The 16,130-nt window shown below is 42.6% G+C and overlaps 1 protein-coding gene and 1 long non-coding RNA gene across 7 annotated transcripts in view; one reads left to right on the forward strand and one right to left on the reverse strand.

The window, feature by feature from the left end:
* The window catches only part of CWC22 (CWC22 spliceosome associated protein homolog), a 57,421-nt gene extending 55,785 nt beyond the window's left edge, over positions 1-1,636 (reverse strand). The window contains exons 1-2 of one of the 4 annotated variants that reach the window (XM_044768621.2): positions 1,514-1,553; positions 117-476 (exon numbers count right to left, since the gene is read on the reverse strand). The gene's annotated coding sequence lies outside the window, so the exon portion shown is untranslated. The other 3 variants (XM_014834077.3, XM_014834075.3, XM_014834078.3) reach the window with 3 other exon arrangements.
* LOC123285207 (uncharacterized) overlaps positions 1,567-16,130 on the forward strand; it is a 432,431-nt gene continuing 417,867 nt past the window's right edge. Inside the window, exons 1-2 of one of the 3 annotated variants that reach the window (XR_006526808.2) lie at positions 1,567-2,258; positions 14,281-14,363. This is a non-coding gene — a long non-coding RNA (uncharacterized lncRNA). The remainder of the gene's footprint in view (positions 2,259-14,280; positions 14,364-16,130) is intronic. The other 2 variants (XR_006526807.2, XR_011502880.1) reach the window with 2 other exon arrangements.

Genomic DNA, 16,130 nt, shown 5'->3' on the forward strand with positions numbered 1-16,130 from the left:
GTATTATTATTATCCACATTTTTCAGACGAGGAAGCTGAGACTAGAGATGTTAGGTAACCCGCCCCAAGTGACATACCTAATAAGTGCTGAATCAAGACTAGAATCTTTGGCTTACCAGTCCATCACCCAGCATCAACACAACAAGGTCTCCTCCTCCTCCAGATGCTGCCTGGAGCAACGCTTCTTGGGACCAAAACTACAGTTTTACAGGCTGGCCACAGCCAAGTGGTTAAAGTTCCGCAGGATTCACTTCCGCAGCCTGGTTTTACTGGTTCGGATCTGGGGCGTGGACTCTATGCCACTCATCAATCATGCTGTGGAGGCATCCCACAAGCAAAATACGGGAAGACTGGCACAGATGTTAGCTCAGGGCCAATCTTCCTCACCAAAAAAACCCCACACTTTTCACGCCAATTCTAAATCCGCTTTTCCATAGTATGATAATTGAAGTTAACTCCCGAGTTCACAGGCAATCCTAAAACAAAACACGGTTAAACAGATAAAGAAGAGGCAGGGCAACTGCACTCCTAAATCCCAAGTTCGCTTGATTTTCTATCTTCTACTTTTAGTCTGTAGATACCTAAAAAAGCACAGGGAACTCTACTGCACTTTCAATCACCTAATTCTTGCATCTAGAATAGCCTTTCTTCAATTTTTTCCTTCTTTATTTATCTCAAAGATTTGTTGTGAGGATTAAGTGAAAAGCGGTAAAGCGGTTTTCGCAGGCTCCGTGAATTAACTAATACACTATCGTTATACGCAACTGTATTGTAAAACCCGGAGCTCGACACAGAGGCGGAGACTGGAGACCCAAGTCTGTAAATTATCACCTTATCGGAGGTAGGTCAACTTATGGAAGGATAAAGGATGACAGATGATGAGCACACATAAAGAGGGACGACGAGTCCCCAGGAGTAACCACTAGGAAGCATCATTATTTACAGAGTAAATGAATGAAAAAAGAAAAGACTAAGGAAATTTTAAAGAAGCAGTCTGAGAGATATTACGTCGGAAAGAGGCATAAGAGCGGAACTTGCACTATTTTTTAATTAACTACAGTTCATTAATCCCACTCCCATGACCTGGGGCCGGAGCACTAAGTAAGGGGCCTTAAGAAGCCCAAGTGACTCCAGAAGCTCTAAGTGATCCGCGGCCGAAACACACCGCACACGAAAAGAGAGATGAGCCACGCCGGATTCAAGCAACAAAGACACTGCGGAGACACAGCCCAAGAACCTCTCCAGGAAGCTGGCCAGTCCGCGCGGGCGGGAAGGGAGTTCAGAGTCGCCGCTTCCCCACCTGCTCAGACTGCTCCGCCCGACCGGCTCTCACACTCCAACCTCGCGGGCCGCCGCGCGGCCGGAGAGCCCCGCGCACCCCGGCACCGCCCACGGCCGTGCCAGCGAACCCGCACCCACTCCTGGGTCCCTTTCACCTCCCACCCGGCCCAGCAACACGCCACCCCCACTCTGGTTCGCTGCCTGCCGCGAGTCTACGGAGGTCGGTAATTACCTGAGGCGCCACCGCACCGCCATTACACCGGAAATACGTCACTTCCCTTTTCCGGGCCCCGGCAGTAGGAGGAAGGCGGAACGTGAAATATAAAAACCTGACCCTACACTGGCTTTGATACGTTATCCTGTTAATTTGTTTTAAGTACTGTATGCTAATAGCACATTCAGAGAAGTCGATCTATCCACGCTTTCCCCTTCTCAAGACAGCGACAAAAGATAAGTTGATAGGAACTACAAAGTCCAGCATCCACCGTATGTGAGGACGGAAAAGACGTGAGCAATTGTAGTTTTAGGCTGAGAACGCCGCAACGTACGACGGCAATTGTAGTTCTTTTGGTTAAGCGCCAGAGAGTGTATCCAGGCTGTTCGACGGAAACCTGGTAGTGGTTAGGATTTACCACAATTTACTTTAATCTAAAATAATTTCTCTACAGTTTGCAAGAAAGTAGACCTTAGTAGTCGCTTTTTCGTGAAAATCTTAAGAAGAGCAGACACGGTTTTCAGACTTTTTACAATAGTTAGACCAAGAACCTGTAAGCAAAAAAAGTGCCCACTAATTTCCAAGATGAAGCCCAAGTGAATGGGAGAATGTTGAAACATAAACAGAGTGAAGTAAAGAAGAGAAGCTAATTCTGTAGGGAAGATGATGCTTCTTTTAGGTTAGGATCCAGCTGGCGAGACATCGTGAGGATAAGGAGATTGCCTGACCAACTGGGAAATAGCAGTCTATACAGACGTCAGAGGTAATCATGAAAGTGTTTTCTTAAGCTTTACTTTTCAATAGTAACAAAACCTAACACTTATACTAGTTGTTACTGTTTTGGGAACTATCTTTTCCTAAAACAACTGTATCTTTATGTTCCCCAACCTTGTATGAACCAGGCCTGGCTTCTCCAAACACTTCTCTATTACAGTTTTAGGATGCTGGTGCTACTAACCCTTTCCTAGTGGCAAGAGTATAAGGATTACAGATAAAGACAGTGGAGCCAGACTACTTTTGTTTAAATCATGAATCTGTTGATATACTCATGGATGTTGGACCTTGGGCAGGTTACTGCACACTGTGTGCCTGTTTCCTGATCTGTTAGGTAGGAATAGATAGTGAATAAATTTCATTTGTACCAATACAGGGCACAAGAAGTGAATCTGGTAAACATTTGTATCCATATCTGAGGAAAGTACCATACCACCTCTACAATTATCAGTAGAAATAGAAAGGTTAGAGCTGAACCTAGGGGAGCTGGATGGAGCTGGAAAAGACTAGGTTTGCCATTTGGGGCCTCTAGGAAGCAAACAGTGAGCTAGAGTTAAGAATGTGAAAAGGTCGGGGCCGCCTCGGTGGCACAGCGGTTAAGTTCCCACGTTCTGCTGCAGCGGCCCTGGGTTCGCTGGTTCGGATCCCAGGTGCCATGGATATGGCACCGCTTGGCACGCCATGCTGTGGTAGGCGTCCCACCTATAAAGTAGAGGAAGATGGGCACGGATGTTAGCTCAGGGCCAGGCTTCCTCAGCAAAACAGAGGAAGACTGGCAGTAGTTAGCTCAGGGCTAATCTTCCTCAAAAAAAAAAAAAGTGTGAAAAGGTGAAAGGAAGAGGGAAGAAACTGGATGGGGCAGGGGTAGCTCCAGAGCAAGAAGGAAGAGTCCCACACAGAGATAAAATGGCTAGGCCCTTGTAACACAGTCTTGCTCAGTCATTAGCTGGAGCTTTCCCAAGAAGAGTATGGCCTTGACGCAAAACCTGAGATGGACCTGAAAATGTTAATGGTTGAAGGCTGTCACCTAACCACGCTCCTCACAGCTAGACAGAAAGCCTTTTCTTGAAGAGGTACCTGAGCAGCACATCTCTGTGTTGGTCATAGTCCACTCCTTGTACCATGTAGATCCACTGTCTGTACGCATTCAGGGAACAGTTCCTCCAGGGTTCCAGTGGCCTCTCTTCCTGAAGAGAAACTTAGAGAAATTAGTGGGATGAAGTACAGTTTCCATTTTTGCCGTTGGTCTTGAGCCACAACTGAATTCATTGCATCTGTCTACTATTTATTCTAAATCCCCTTTACTCTCAGCTACCACCTCTGCTGGTCTCTGTGATTAAACTGGTGGTGTCAAAACCCCTAATTCCTGAGAAATTTGAGCCCCTGGTAATAATCTTCTCAGGCAGGTGTTGCTGCACTTTTCCATTTACAATCACTATTGGGCAAGGTAGAGGTGCTCTAATGGATCACCCAAGTACCACTTGTATTCTTACTTGCTCCCATTGTTTAACATTAAGCCTACCTTCTCCTGATGGTTAGAGTTAGCTTCTCCTGCCAGGACATTGGCTCCTCTTCTTGACTACTTGTCACTGAACTCAAGAGATCCCAAGTGCCCAGGAAGCAGATAAAGCTTAGTTCAGTGGGACCCTTGCTGTGTCCCCTAGCAAGAATTTACCACCTCTGGGGACTAGGACCTCTGGATCCACAAAGCTTGTTGTTGCAGGAATGGGCAAATGCTATGTCCCCAGTGGGTCACTGGGAATGATGGTAAATGCTGCTATTCCTGTTTTAACCCATTGTTTCCTGGACCCATGTGTTGTTCCTATTGGGGACCCTGAGCCATATCAGAGTCTCCTGCATTCTGGGGAACAGTTCCTCCTCCTTGCAGAGTATTGTCTCCTAGCAAGTGCTTGAACCTCACTGTCAGTGGGCCATTCCAGTGCTCTGTTAGGCAACCAGCTTTTGGGACATGCAGCACGTGATACAACCAGTGGAACCCATGATCATGGGCGCCCTCCTGCACCACCTTTGCTGTGAAGTGATTTTCCTCGTTGGATGCTATATTGTATTATATTCCATGCCTGTGGATCAGGCATTGTGTGAGTCCCCAGATAGTGGTGCTGGATGAAGATTGATGGGTATGAAATGCAAATGCATACCCAAAATAAGTAATCTATTCCCATGAGATGGAACTGTTGCCCCTCCCAAGATGGAAAGGTCCCAATGTAGACAACTTTCCACCAAGTGACGACTTGATCTCCTAAAGGAGTGATGACATTGGGAGCTCAGCATTGGTTTCTCTTACTGTCAGGTTGAATCTTCACATGAGGCAGTAGTAGGTCAGCTGTGGTAAATGGGCTCTGTGCTGATGGACCCATGCATAGACTCTATTTTTGTTGCCATGACCACTTCATTCATGTGTCCATTATGCCAGCACTGAGGTGGCCACTAACAAAGACAGGTTAACATCAACTAGCTGAGTAATTTTTTCTACTTGATTGTTTAGTGCTTCTTCTATAATGTGTACTTCTGGTGGACATTGACATGTGATGAAAAGATCTTCACGCTTTTTGCCCACATCGATGTGTATATCTGCATACCTCTAAGCCTCGAGACCTCCTTGTCTGTAATCTTCTAAATCTCTTTCTTTTCAGATATCTGACTAGCAAGCTAGGCTACTTGCCATTGCCTACTAGAGGGTTTATATTCTAAAGTGAGGCCACTTTTCCTTCCACACAAAGTAGATGACCAGGTGCACCACCCAAAGCTCTGCCCATTAGAAAGATTGTCCGTTTCCTCTGTCTTCATGACTGTTCCTGAGTAAGGCTTTGATGTAGCTACTGTCCAGTTTCAGCTTTCATCCGCATACTTAGCCAACCCATCTGTAAACTGAGCTCAACCGTTTTTAATTCTTTCAGCTTGTTGTTCGATACCCGACTCCCTACCCCATTTGGTCTTCGGTGTGAGCTGAGAGAGGGATATCAATGCAACTGTGATGGGTGACGTCAAGATCTGCACTATCTGCTCGTGTAGATTACTCGTACCCCCTGGTCTTCCTTGTGCTTCATCCCAAATGTAATACTTTCATCTTATGATGAATTGTGACTGGGCCTACCCCAAATTTATGACATGGTAGGCTCAACAAGACACATTTCATTTTGTGTCACTTAGTGTCCCCATGGTCAAGTATTTCCTCCTTACCAGTAGGATGCCAAGAACTATTTTTCAAAAATTGTGCATCCTTGATCCAGGACCCCAGGAGCCTGAAATGTGATCCTCCTACAAAGATTTTCATAAACTCCATCCTGCATCTTTTTCTGAAACTGACAACTCTAACACCATAGGATTTGCCAGATCCACTAGCCCATGAGTCAAGCAAGGCTGCTTGTGCCACAGCTCAGACCTGCTTCAGAGCCCTTTCTTGTGCCAGGTTGCAAAGCTGGCAGGTTTTTATTGCACCTGGTATATGGGTCAGAAATATATTCCTAGGTGTGGGGTATGTTGCCTACAGAACCCAAAGCAGCCTCCTAGGCACTGTGCTATCTCCTTTCGTGTAGGGCATGCAAGAGGCAGCAGTTTGTCTTTCACTTTGAAGAGGATGTTCTAGCACTACCTAGAACCCTGGGCCCTTAAAACCTTTAATGAAGGGACAGATCCCTGATTCTTCTTAGGCTTCATTTCCTGCTCTGGAGCAGAAACCTCCAGCATGCTAGCCACCTTGCTCAGCTACTTCTCGCTCAACTTCTTGCATGATGTCATTGATATAATGGATCTATATGATGTTCTACAGAATTTCCAGATGATCTACATCTCTTTGGACTATATTATGAAAGAGATAAGAGAGTTAACATAGCCCTGGGGCTAAAGTGGCCACGCATATTCTTGTCAGTTTATTTCATGTGGACATTAACAATTTCTAATTGTCTTTCTTGATTGGATAGAAAAGAATGGATTCTCCAAGTCACTGGCCACCTACTATGTATCTGAGGCCATATTATCCTGCTTTAGCAATGATACTATCCTTGGCATGGCAGCTGCAATTGGGGCTGCTACTTGGTTGAATTTGTGGTAGCCTACAATCATTCTGCTAATTCTGGTTTCTGCAGGAGCCAGATGGTCAAACTACGTGGAGATGTGATAGGAAATATTACTCCTGTGTCTTTTATATCCTTAAGGGTATCATTAATCTCCACCATTTCCCTGGGATTGTGATATTGTTTTAGATTTACTCTCTCGGCCAGGAAGAGTTTCAAAGACTTCTAGTTGGCCTTCCCCCACTATGATAGCTCTTACTCCAAAGGCCAAGGACAATATATGGGTACCCCAACTGTGAAGTATGTCAGACCCGCTTATGTACTTAGGACTTGGTAAATGACCGCCGAGTTGATCTGTGAACCCAGTGGACCCGTTGTGAGCCAGACTCTGGTTGTAACTCCATTTATTACCTGGCCTCCATATGCCTTCATTCCAATAAGAGAGACATGATGTTGCTTCAGATCTTCAAGTATCAATGTCAACTCTGACCCTGTATTTAATAGTACTCAGAATATGTGGGTACTCCCCTTTGACCATACATTCCCAGTGTACGATCATTCAGACAAGTGTGAGGAGTCCCTTTGGGGAAGGGCCAGGGGAATCATTAAAATATGTACTTGACATGGTCTTGCAGAGTGCTTCTTCCTGAGACTCAGCCAAATCTTCGGTTCCTGGTTTGAAAACTGGTACAGGTCCAGGAACTGGTCAAGAGATTGTGACTTTTTATTGGAGCAGCCACCCTTAGCCTTCTGCTCATCCATTCTGTCTTTTAATTATGTATGTTAAGCAACAATTTCATTGCTTCCCCGTGTATTTTGCCCCTAGTGACACTATGTTCTGTTAACCATCTTCACAACTCCCTCTGAGCTGCTGCTCTGACATTCTGGTCACTATGATAATTGTGAACCCCTAGCATCTGAGGGTTAAGTTTTGTTTCAGCGTCTAGTGCTTCAGGGCCCCACTATCCTCACTGCTATTAATGAGCCAAGTTCCATGGCAGCCTCTCCTATAGTCAGCCCTGACCTGTAAAGAGGAGCCAACACTGGACATCTTTGTGATGCTGGTGCCCCTCTTACTAGCACATTCCTGTTGGCCTTGGGGAATGATATGTCCTCTGGGCCTTCCTCTGGAAAATAATTTTCTGGTAGGTTTTCTGGCCTCCATAATACATTCACTCCAGCATGTCCACTTTCCTGGCGTTTTTATTTCCTTTCTCCAGGGTCAACTATGACAATTCAGGCATTTCATTTTCCTCAGCATGAGCCATCACTTTCTGCAGGTATCTGGGAGTCACCATAGCAGCAAATTTGATCCACACTCTCAGATCCTTTCCAGAGTGTTTAATCCTATATTCCAAGAGAGTGCCCCAAAGTCAGTAAACTCTTCTTATCTAGTATTATGTTCCAGTGCTCTCTACCAGTGAAAAATTTTAGTAATTGCTCTACCACATTTTGTCAAGGACTAATTGTACCCTGTATACCACCTGGGATGCAATGAGTGTATGACTTCTTCAACAGTCAGACAGTGAGAGATCCAGTATCAAAATCCCAACTTACTACTTGCTTTTTGGGGTCATTCTTTGTACCACTTTGTCTGTTGGGTCCTCTGAGAAGTGGACACTGAGATGGAGACAGGAGTATAAAAGGTTTGTTTGAGAGTAACACCTGTGAAAGGAAAAAGCGGGAAGCAAGATTGAGCAGGAAGTCAACAGACCACGATGCAGATCTGACAAAGTCTCTGAAACCCCAACAGAGAGGTCCAGAGTGAGGATGACCTGTTAGAAGAGTCTTGCATTGGGTGAAAGTCTATACCCTTGTAGCACGTCTTGCTTGGTCATTGGCTGGGGCCACCCCAAGAAGAGCATGACCTGAGTTTAAAGGTTGAGGCCAACATGAAGGAGTTGATAGCTGGAGGCCACAAGTCCTTTTTTGAAGAGGGATCTGAACATCTGAAGGGTTTATTTCTTTATCTGCCACAGTAGGTACTGGCACTAAAGAGATGCTAGAAATAATTAGATTTGTTTGGTATGCCATTCTGATGTTAATGGTACTGTAATAAATTGACCACAGAAATTTAGTCTCATTATTAAACAGATTTCTGCTTCCCTCTGAAGCTTGCCTGAGGCTCTAGCATAGGCAACAAGCTAGTGATTGTGTCTTCAACAAAACCCAGTCTCAGAGCCCTGTGGAAAAGACTGCACCTGCTACTGTGAACTATGGGTAGTTCAGAGAACACAGTCTTGGGTACAATCTTCCAAAGTAACATTGCTTAGGAAACTTTTAGATTGTACCAGTGGACCAAGTCAGGATTTCCAGGACTCTTTTCTGTCCAAAAGCAGGCATACTTCATCAAAGCTAACTGCTTGATCCAAGGCCTAGTGAAATAAGTATTAATTACAGTGGATTTAATAAACTAATGAGGGAAATTTTAATGTGGTCGTTTATTCAGCATATTTTACTGTTCTGTTTTTCAAAGATGTGTTAGAGAGCCCTTCCTTTTTCTTCTGAAGCTATTTCAGATCTTCAGTTTAGTAAACTCTGCCTTTGGGAGCTGATTCTCACTGACATGTAAGAATTGAGAGAGAAATATTTTTACTGAGTCTCCTTACTTTCAAAGCAATGTAACTTTTTATCAATAAGAATATTTCCTCCTTTTTTACCAGGGTGTAATTGGACAAAACAATTGTGCAACTAGGTTGTACCTGAAGTGTCAGTTTGAGAATACTCATTTAATCATGTGTCAACAATTTGTATTTGGAGAGCAGCTCATGAATGGTACTAGCTGTTGACTTTAGCTGTGAAGACCAGCCAGCTGAGTAATGACCATTGCCTTGGAGATCAGAGGACCTGAGAACACTGCGCTGATTTAAGGATCCTCACCAATCCCTTCTCCTGTAAAGGCCAGACGCCCCTTGGAGAGGAGGTTGGGGAGGGATGGATTTGGCTTGCTAGAAGTTTTACCTAAATACCTGAGCGTTACTTAAGTTTGTTTTTTTTAGGGGAGAAGGGCAGTACTAACCTGCAAGGGGATGTTTTAAAATGTATAAGGGCATATGAGGTTGTCACTGTGCCAAAAAAGGCTGCTACTGGTATTTTGTAGAAGAAGGAGGTAGGAATGAGGAAGTGACAGGGAGTGCTAAATGTCTGCAGAGCTCTGGGAAAAACGGTCCCACTCAGCATGCCACTTGAGTTATCATGAGAAATACAGAAAGGGGTTGTTTGAATCATACTATCCATCTGGGTTTGGAGGAGTGGCTTAACGTTTTGTTGTTTCCCCCCCATACAACCCAGTGGGTATGGCTCTTGAGGAAGACATAGTTTAAATCAAATAAAAAATTACTTTTGCTTCCCATATCCAATTTGTAATGTGATTGGTCTTGTTATAGCTATCCTTAAAAACATAGTTAATCCAAATGCAAAATAATTGTAGCCATGTTTTTAAAAGCTAGGAGTCTAGATTCCTGGAAAAAAACAAAAGGTATTCTTTAATTGATTTTCCTTAAGATAAGTTTTTGTCGTGGGTGCCTACATCTCAGATGATCACGTTAGTCACACTGAAAAGCTAAAGCTTTGACCCACTGTTGTGTGACTCAATTCATATCATATTTTGAACATTTTAATGAGCCTCTGGTGCTTATGTAACCCACATGTAATAATTTAAAAGGGCTCTTGGAACTATTTCTGACAGTTTCTGTGAAAACACTTAATTGGGGTGGCCAGCAGCTTTTAACTGCCACCAGGGATGTTTTGATATGGCAGGTGGGTGGGAACAAAAACAAAAAATCCACTGAAGAAGAACGTTCTCTTGTACCCCCCCAGCCCATCCCCTGCCTGTGTTTATCTTTCTGATGATATTTCCGGAAAGCTGTTCTTTTCAGACAAATGTTAAAGTTTCCAGAAGGCAAATGGTGCCTTTTTCTGTAAGTAAAAGCAGAAGGAGGAAACAACAGTTTACAGGAGAAAGAAGGTGGAGATGAAGAGGAAAATGGAGTCTAAGAGTAGAGAAGAGCAAAAAAGAGCATAAATTAGTGAAAAAAGAGAAAGTAGAGAAACAGAGAAATACATGAAATGGTAACAAGAATGGATATTTCTGAGTCATAATCCAACAGGAATTATCCATAATGACCTTATGGTACAAGCAAGAGGACAAAGAATCTTTCTTTACTACAAGAGAAGGACTTGATGATGGTGGGTGCTGTGTGCTAGAATCTCAGCATCATCCAGGTCATTGGGAGGCAGGAGGGAGCATGCTAGGCCTGGCTGCAAATAGTGGCCTCAGTGAGGGAAGCAGAGAGATGAATCCCAAGTCCTAGGGAACAGTAGAGCATGCTGGCTAAAACAAGGTATCCAGAGCCAGATCATCTAAGTTTAAATTTACCAGCTGTATTATTTATTGTCACATAACAAATTACTCTAAAGCTTGGTACTTAAAGCAATATTTTTTCCCTCACGTTTTCCATGAGTCAGGAATCAGGTGCAGCTTAGTTAGGTTCTCTGGCTCAGGGTCTCTCACAGGCTGCAATCAAGGTGTCAGCCAGGGCTGCAGTCATCTCAAAGCTCAACTGGGAGAGGATCCGCTTCCAGACTCATTCATGTGGTTGGTGGCAGGCCTCAGGACCTCGCTGTCTGTTGGCTGGAGACATCAGTCCCTTGCCACTGATGTGGACCTGTCCCCATGGCAGCTCACAATATGATGGCTGGCTTCCATCAGAGTGAACAAGTGAGAAAGGGTGAGAGAGGGCACAGCCTAATCTCAAAAATGATGTCTCATTTTTTTTTTTTGTCATATTCCTTTTGTTAAATCAAGTCACTAGTGTCATCCCACACTCAGGGGGAGGGGAAGGCCCAAGGTTGTGAATGCCAGGAGGTCATCTCAGAGGCTGCTTTATCACATTGCCTAGGTAACCCAACCTGCCAGGCCTGTTTCCTTCACTCTAGAATGAGGATAAATAATAGCCTTTACAACATTAAGCAACACAATAAACAAATTCTAGTTGTTTACGGATGAACTAAGATGTTGTATGCAGGATGCTGAACATGGTACCACAGAATAATATTTTTGAAATATTGACCATTTTTTCCTCCTAGGGATCTTCTTTTCCTTTCCCCCATGCAAGCAGTTTGTTTCCTTGGCTCCTTTATCAGGAAAGAGATGTGGCAGAATGAGAAGCTGAGGGCCTTCTGGTCTTCCTGGTTTGGTTTCCAAAAGCCTAGATCCATATGGAAATGAAAAGTTTGAAGTGAGGACCAAATATATGAGAAAAACAGGAAGGAAAAAGCAGGTCCCAGAAGGAAGAGTGGAGAGTGCCTCCCAATTAAATCAGGCTTAAATTATTCTTTGTTTCCTAATTCTTTTGAATAAGCAATTTGGTGAAAATTATGAACATTTGAATAAACAATTTGGTGAAGAAAATGACTGGACTGTATTCTGAAGAGGGAAGGGCCACAGTCTCTCAGTCCTGGGGCGTGTGTTTTGTAATCCTGGCATTAAGTAGAATGAAAGTGCCCTGAAAAAGCAGTGATGCGTACTCCACTGCTTGAAGTTTATGTTTGTATCGAGTTAAAATTTAATACCACTTTGTAGTATTTTAAAAGTCTCATATCTGTAGTCAGCAAATTAGTTAACGTTATCTTAGAATACTACAAATATTCTGTCAAACACTCAGAGCTTTGCCAGGAAAAATGCTGACTGGATGGCTTAAGAGTCAGTGTTCAATATATTGGGACATTTAGGAATAAAAGAAATAAAGGCCATTTCTCATGTTTGTGTGTCTTATCAGTAGCTAAGAATTATTACTAAACACAGGTCACAGTAAGAGGCACCATGAGGAATATGAAGTTTAGGAAATTGTTCTCTCCTTTCAAATTTTCTGTGTAGTTGAGAGTTTTTGTGAAAGCTGATTTTTTTTTTCCTATCTACCTGAGAGCTTCTGTGAAAGGCCTGATTTGACATAGTGTCTTTTATCAGATTTCCCTCTTGATTTCTGAAAATCCACAGGTCCTTGTTCCACAAACTAGTCCCAAGAGACAGGATATCATAGCGGTTAAGGTGACTGACCCTAAGGCAAAGGTGACTGCCAGAATTTGTGCCTTCACTCTGCCACTAACTAGCTGTTTGATCTTGATCAAGTTACTTAGCATTTCTGTACCTCAGTTTTCCCACCTGTAAAGCAGGAATGATAATATTACTTATATGGTTGTTGTGAGAATGAAATGAGATAATCTGTGAAAATGCTTAGAACCTATTAGTTCTGTGTCTGACTTAATAAATATGTGCATTATTATTAGCTAGTTGTACCTCACTTTTCTCCACAAAATCACTGCTTCAGCCTTTTCTGCTTATCACTGTCTTATAAACATTCCATCTAGTTGCTGTTCCCTTCACGTTCTAGTTATGCCCTAAAGACAGACATGGCTCCCAACTTTAATTGCCCAAAGCACAGCTGTGGCATTTTATAAAACTTTACTGAAGCATACAAAAGATGATGCTGCAATTCAGAGAAGGAAAACCTGAGACGAAGCATCAGGCGCCATTTCTTGTAGACTCTGTTAGTCATGCCCTTCCAGAGGGCCTCCTTGGCTGGCCATCTCCGTCCTTGCCTCTGACTTGCTGCCATGGTCCAGGGCTTGACTCATTTCCCCCAGATAAATGTCCCCTCACTCTGGCCCTCCCTCTCAGGGTCCAGGGCCCCCACCTACTCTGTCTCCAACTTTCTCAAGAAAAAGCAAAAACCGTCCAACATCATCATCATCTCTGCAGAGATATCACATGCTCACAAGGAAAAGAGAGCAGGCTCCTTTCTCATTGTCTTAAGCATCTCCATTCCCACTTTCTCCTTTGCTTTGCATAAACAAAAGGCCCATAAAAATTTATTTTACTGAAAAGCTATCTTTCCCCAAATATAAATTTTCTGCCACCCCTAGAATGATAGGCACAAATTTGAGTCTGACTTTATCTATGCTAAGCTCCATCCAAAAAAATCTGTTCATAGTCTCTAACACAATTACTCAATATTTTCAGTACAGAGGAAAGTGAAGATATTGAATCAAAATGATCAGGTTGCTAGTGTGGGCAATTGCAGTTCATTTCTGGAGACGCTTTAATAAACTATGTACAGGGCTGCCCAACAGAAATGTAATGCAAGCCACATGTGTAATTTTAAATTTTCTAGTAAGTAAAGTAAAAAAGAAAATAAAATTAATTTTGATATTTCATTTAACAAACTATGTCTAAAATATTATATTTTCAACATATAATCAATAAAAAATACTAATGAGATATTTACCCTTGTTTTTCATAGTACGTCTTTGAAGTCCAGTGTGTATTCTACACTTAAAGTGCATATCTGTCTGGACCAGCTACATTTCAAGTGCTCAGTAGCTACATTTGCTAGTAGCTAATATTGGACAACATAGAGAACATTCCTTGGAACTGCCCCTCACAGGACGATATGGTCCTTCATTGACTGGGAGCGGCTCCTGGGGGAGTTAACCACTTCTGGCAAGCCTGGCATTCCAGCTGAGCTTGCTCCTACAGCCAGAGAAAGGCCTCAGGCAGAGAGATAACAATGCTTACCTTACAAAGCCATTAGGGGAACAGTCCACCAAGGTGCAGGTGACCTCTGTAGAGGCCAAGGGATATGGGCAGAGCAGCGACAGCATTCACTACAACCACCTAAAACAGTAGCTGGCACCATTCTATTCAAGACTAGCTGAAAATGGGCAGACTAGTTACGAAATTAGGACAGTGTATCAGGAAAATTACTAAACAAATGTTCTGTTTTCTCCTAAAAAAAGAAGCAGTTCTTTGCTCATATATGTGAAATGGTCATGTACTGAGTTTGTTTTCCCTATTTTCTATGTCCCCCATATCAAGCCTGCAGATAGAGAACCCCCCTTGCCTCTGGAAAGTCGGTGATAGGTCTGGAAATAGAAGCCACTTGTCCTAAGACTTTGTTTTCTTTTGTTTTCTGAAAGCAGGCGCCTCTGGAGGGGAGTATGCCGTAATGCAGGGGAAGAGAGACTGACACAGTGACAGAGAGAAAGCTGCAGGAACAAAGGTGGGTGAGTCTGTGAGCAGGGGGAACTTGGGCCCCATTCAATGGTTGTGCCTTGGCATGGGGGAGAGGTAAGATGGCAAGACTGCAAGAAGAATGATTGCTTTTACACTTAAGGTGATGGGACCCCAAGTTAGCAAAGATTTCATTGCCTTTAAAAGCCTGGCGCAGAAGTGGCAGTCCTCGTGAGTCAGGTACCGATGTGCATCTCTGCCGTGATCCGTGTGGAGCAAAGATCAGATGGGGCCTCCCTGGAGATATTGCTCTGGGCGAGACTCCTGTACAAATTTACTCCTATAAATTTACAATCATTTTTTTTTCTGGACTAGTTATTTAACAGTGTCAATGTTATCTCTAAATAGCTTTCAGGAGATTTTTTGGAAGTATGAGCAGGATCTTTTTGAATGCCAGGTTTCATGAAATGAGTACAAAATTTTCCCTTTTCACACACCAGGGTGTATCTGTTTTTCTGGCTTCCTGTAAAAAAAGAGCATTTATATCTCAAATAGTTGATATTCTTTATACATGCATATATTTATATGAAATTGTACACTCCAAAAATAACACCTGGAGGCAGTAGCCAAATAATGCATGAATTTTAAACAAATTGAGTGAATATTTTAATAGAAACTTTGTTATTGCTGCTATTTATAGATTGTGATATTTTATTTTATTTTACTTTAATTTTAAATACACATATTTTCAGGCTTACAGAAAATTTTCAGGAGTAGTACAACAAATTCTTGTATACCCTTAAGCAAGATTTCTCAAATTTAACGTTTTGCCACATTTACTTTATCGTTGTCTTTCTCTCCCCGCATACATGCACACGTGCACACACGCACACCTTCTCTCTTTCTCATATATATAAGAATCATTTGAGAGGAAGCTGTAAAAATGATGCCTCTTTACCTTAAATACTTTAGCATTTATTTTCTAACAATAAGGACATTCTTTTATATAACCACAGCACGGTTACAATCAGGAAATTAGCATTCACAAAATACTACCATCTAATCTACAGACCTTATGCAAATGTTGCCAATTTCCCAGTCTTTGATGGCAAAAGGAAGACCTAGATCACACGTTGCTTTCAGTCGTAAGACAAACCTTGGTTTAGAAAAGCTGTTGAACAGTTCTTAAGTAGGCTTCAGGTCAGGCTTAATCTAGACATTTGTAAAGTCTTTAGTCTCTTTTAGTCCAGAACAGTTCCTCATTTTTTTTTTTTCCTTTTATAACATTGACATTTTGGGAGAGTATAGGCCTGTTATTTTGTAGAATACCTTTCAATTTGGATTTATCTGATGTTTTGTCTTGATTAGATTCAAGTTATGTGTGCATTTTGGTAGGAATGCCACAATAGTGATGATGTATTTTTTTCTCAGTGCATCATGTCAGAAGGCACATGATGTCAATTTCATTGAGAAAACCTTATTATGAAATAAATATCAGCTGAACTAAATCTATCTAGTGACATAGTTGATTTACATTATGGTGCAGTTTTTTTTATATTGCCCTTAGTTGCTAACAAACAGTTCACATGCTTGTAGCATGCATTTGTTGATTATATTCCCAGTGTCCATTTCTCAACTTGTCTCTGTCACATAGCCTTTCATTTTCATTTTGGGGTTGCACCTCAGCCTAGGGAAACCAACACCATCCCCTCACTCTACCAGAGGAGCATATGATCAAGCTTAGGTCAATAAAAGCATTGCATCCCTCTAGAGTCAGTATTGTTACAAGGATGGGGTATGACCAAGGCAGTCTGAT

Source organism: Equus asinus, chromosome 4 (genome assembly GCF_041296235.1).
Source record: "Equus asinus isolate D_3611 breed Donkey chromosome 4, EquAss-T2T_v2, whole genome shotgun sequence".
In the NCBI taxonomy this organism is placed as follows: domain Eukaryota; kingdom Metazoa; phylum Chordata; class Mammalia; order Perissodactyla; family Equidae; genus Equus; species Equus asinus.